Source organism: Diadema antillarum, unplaced genomic scaffold (genome assembly GCF_040938485.1).
Source record: "Diadema antillarum isolate AM-2024a unplaced genomic scaffold, OU_Dant_1.0 seq00001781_RagTag, whole genome shotgun sequence".
Lineage (NCBI taxonomy): Eukaryota > Metazoa > Echinodermata > Echinoidea > Diadematoida > Diadematidae > Diadema > Diadema antillarum.
The window spans coordinates 353,822-358,821 of NW_027272459.1; positions in this window are offsets into that span (position 1 = coordinate 353,822).

Sequence of the window (5,000 nt, forward strand, 5' to 3'; positions counted from 1 at the left end):
ACGAATATGCGTCTGGATGCAACGTAGGTATATATCAAATGAAAAATGTTTTAGGAAAATACATTTAACCACTTCAGAAATAACTATGGAACAAATAGCATAATATTGACATGTTCAATTCTTCCTTAATGACATGACAGAAAACTTTGCTCACCGAATCATTCTGTCGTAATTCAAGTACAAGTCATTGATAATTATATACCTAGTTCGATTAAAAGTATACATGCATGGAGTCATTGCAAAAGTATTTAATGAAAAGTATGCTTCAGAACTACATCATTGTCATTTATTCTATAACACTAATAATAATTATAGTTATTCTTCCGCCATATTGCCTAACAGGTTGTAGTCCTCCTACGACGTTTGTTCAGCAAATAAGGCACAAAATACAATTTTGCGAATTTTGCACGCTGTTGCCCAAGTCTCTAATCTTCTTTACCACTATTCTCAGACATGTATGCTGATGCTGTATGAATTAGAAACAGAAGCTTCACAAATATTCACCATCTAACAAGGTAAAAGCGAAGTGATGTCTTGCCCACATATCTAATTTGTGATTACACTGATTTTCAAATGTAAGCTCATTGACTTTTTGACTGTTGGCGTAGTCGGACTTCACCAATATTAACACTTGACAGCCATCTTTAGATGATCTGAGGAGTGAATTTGGTGGTCATATAGCTCAAAAGTGTGGAAAGTTATTGAAAGAACACCACAATACTATGTCGACAGTGCTTACCAGGTGAGATACAGAGCACGAAATGACATTGTAGAATTTGACAATGACCTACAAGATTTGACCTTGAACGCTGGCACCCACAAGGTGGTAGAAGTAACTTCGTCCAATCGTACAAACATATGCAAAGTTTCATTTGGATACCTCAAACAGTACTTAAAGGGGAATGAAACCCAAATGTACACGTGGATTGGAGCAATATCATAAGAACACAGAAGTGCACTTGGAAAATCGTATGATCCAGTGCAAGTTATGCAATTTTAAAGTTTCAGTGTCACTTTCACGTATGGAAACGCATATGAAGAAAGTATCAAAAGAATTCTATAAAATCTGATTCTTAATGAAAAGCACAAATTGCCTCGACTTATTTGTCGTTGCCATAATGTTAAGGGTAATATTACCCCCCCCCCCCACTTCTGGAAGAAGTAAGTCAAGTGCTCCTTTTGTAATGCTACAAAAGTGAAACTATGCCTATTTTCTTTACATTTCTTTATATCATTTTCCATGGTTGACGTCAAAGATGTAGCTTTCTCATCTAGTAATGGCGGCACTGACACTCTAAATATAATGTATAATAGCTCTTCAACGGATTTTCCTATATTCCTCAACTTGTCATGATGTGTTCAACTGTTAAAGTAATCTCCTGCATTAACTTGTCCACTTGTATATTTTCGTTTCATTTCCCTTCATGATACAATGTTGCCATAATCGATTACAGACTGATGTACGGACGGATGGACAACCTGAACAACATCATTTCTCTGGCGACAATTCCTTGCGAAGTCATGAAAAAAGTATACACCATGAAAACTTTAGGCTGGTAAACTATATCAAGACAATTATTGAACAATATTGTTAATGAAATGCCATAGGTTTTTTTTTTTTTTGTGATAGTTGCCTGTTCAGATCAATGCTTGCAATGTACTGCTGAAGAATGCATCGAGTGTTTCTGCCTTGCCTGGAATACTCAAAGCCACAGAGCATAGAAGGCCGCAAACATTGTAGCGAAGGAAGACACGATTGTATACAGGTATTCGGGCAGATTTTACAACCATCCAGCCAAATAGTGATGTCACTAGTGCGCAGCATTTCTCACATAGTGAAGATTGAGGGATTTAGTCCTGCCAGGTTCTGAAAGAGATTTTGGCATGAATAAATGATGACTGAATAAAATTTCGAAGGTAATAGGTCGTTTACACTACGCAGTTTTGTTGCTTACATAACTAACAGGTTGCAACTATGACCATTGAGCAGAAAATGGAAAGTTAAATTGATTGTATAGTTTTTGTTGAGATCTACTTCAGGTTTCTAACATCTTTTGTTGAGATAATGAGAAATGGTTTTGAAATAGCTGCGATATCCAAAACAGAGCAATAATAATAAAATGTGGGACCCACTTTTTTATTACGATCGCTGCGTTTTACTTTGTTTTTGGATGCCTCAGCCATTTCAAACCAATTTTCATCAAATAATCTTTAGAATTCCTCTTAGAATGGCATACTCTCTATTATTTCGTAAGTAGTTTCTTGGTATATCACAGAAAGTTAAAAGCCCAATCCTCACCTCCACCAATACTAGACCATCCCTTTAAGTTTTGATATTGGTTTCTAAACAGATCCGGTCGGATAGATTTATTTTAGCTATTTGTCATGTAAGTAAAGCATAATAATGTTGCAAAGAAATATTCCTCTTATATTTCTAGTCACAAAGCAGATGGAATTCCCGTCTCCAAAAAAAAAAAAAAAAAATGCAGCACTTACTTTGTCACAGACATAAAGCATGTCCTTTCCAAGCAGACGGGGACTTAGGAGACAGCATGCAGACATCACTAAGTTAGAGCTGAAAAAAAAAAGAATAGATGTGGAATAGCCTGAGTAAAGTCATGTTGAAAAAAGAAATGTGGCGAACTTGGACTGAGATGAAAACACACACCTTTTATGTAGGCCTGCATACATTTATGACATAAGGCATATTCAAATATTCCCACATTTTGTCTGACCAACTCAAAGTCTTCATAACATGAAATAACAAAGTAAGACAACATCATATTACATGCCAATCTAACATCAGTTTGCTGTATATTTTACACAGTTAAGGGAGTTAAGACTTATAGACCTCAGCCATTCAGCCGTTGCTGAGCTTGCCACAGATGATGGCCCGGGTGCTGGCCATGGCAATGGGTGTAATGATGCCCATTATGGTTGACATCTCTAATCCTGTCACCACAAAAAAGGGGGGAAATATAGCCCCCACTACTTATTCATAACATTGATTTGATTTACTTTAATAATACTGGTTACAGAAAAGAAGATTAACCCCCCCCCCAAAAAAAAAAAAAAAAAACAACAACAAAAAAAACAAAAAAACAAAACAAGGCTATTCAGGGCATTTGAAGATTCTGCGGGGTAGAGATGCTGCCTGTATGAGTGACAATCCATCATGGAGTTTTCAGGAAAAAAAATCCAAAAAAACTGAAAAGACGTAGAACGGAAAAGGCAAGGATGAATGATCGCAATGGTCCACTTGAGTAACATATCTCTCGATTATTGATGGTATCAAAAATTGCACTATAGTCTTATCAAATTTTCCGCAACCCACTAAACGATGGCTACGTTATAGTAACTGATAAAACTGCGTTCATGTGTAATATTAATAAGCTTTGATACAATATACTTCATGGATACCACATGCTGAAAATCTAGATGAATCAATAACCTGAAAATACATATATTACGGATTAATCCATTAATGAAACTTACATATTCTGTTGAGGAATCACTCTGTCCTTCAGAATTTCATAAGTTTAGGTGATCAGAAGAATGCGCTCAACTTCATCATATTGTATCTTGCTTGAATACCTGAAAAGGAAAATCAAGTGTCATGAGTTCAAGGCCACTGCTCATGCGTGTGTAATAATTTTGCAGAAGAGCTGACTTATGTAAATGTGACTACATAACTCTCTCCATGGCAGCTCAATGTATAGTTCAATTCTTATGCACTGCCTTGCTGCATACTGGGTGTACTTAAGTCCACCACTAACACTATCTGACTACAGAAAATTATCCCAGCATATCTAAGCGTGCAATGTTTGCCATTATAAGTTTAGTTAGTACACTGATCTAATTATCCATAAGTTTATCAACAATTCATCAACGTCCGTTCCTTTTATTCGTTATTAATCCAATGTGGTATGGCACGATGCGATGTACTATCCTTGGGAGTACGTGTGTGTGTGTGGGGGGGGGGTGTAAAAGTTATGTAAAGGATACACTTCCTAAGAATATCCGACTCCACGTTTTCTTAACTATTTTGTTTTGTTGTTGATCGGTAAATATAAAGAATTATTTGAAATTTGTGATGATGTATGTGTTCACTGTATTGGGAGTATAAATTATGCAGTGAAAATTGTATCATTTATAATGTGTACATGTACATGAATATATGTATGCATGTATGTAGATATTCCTATGTGCACGCCCATATGCCAACAAAAAGAATTTCCTAAATGGACAATAAATGAATCTGAAATCTGAAATCTGAAATCGGAATGCCATGACGTCTTTAGCAAGACATTTTATCGTTAAAGCTGATCTAATTCCACAGAATGGTTACGAAACAAAACAAAATAAAACAGAAAACAGCACGCACAAAACTAGCCAATTTTAACAGAACTCTAGAAGTCAGAAGAACTCAGAAGATTAACATCTTAATATTACTGCCTACAGGCCTACATTATAAGACATGCTATACAACCAAAAACAAAACAGATACAAGAAATTTGATGAAGGGTAATATCGAGAGTAAGGCCTTGGTCGAGAACATTGTGGATATTTCAAATCATGCTTTACGATGATGTTTTAACTCACCATTTTCCACGAAGTAGGAATCTGCGGGGTCTTAACATTATGAAGTGGACAAAATAATGTTGAAGTCAAAGTTGCAGTGAGCCGCTACGAAAAGCCTCAGAAGAGCTGATCTGCTGTGGAAATGGAATTTGCGCTGTACATGCTCAGCTCAAACACGCATGCACGAGCTGTACAATGCAGGGCCGGCGCAGTGTTTTTCAAAAGTGTGGGGCCCACTTCCGGGTTTCATGAGCTAACAAGCAAAAAAAAAAAAAAAAAAAAAAAGGTCCTCAGCTCATCTCGCCCCGTCCACTTCCGGGTTTTTTCGGCTGGCAAAAAAAAAAAAAAAAAAAAAAGGTCCTCAGCTCATTCTCCCCGCTCCCATTTCCGGGTGTTATAAAAAAAAAGGGCTTCAGAGA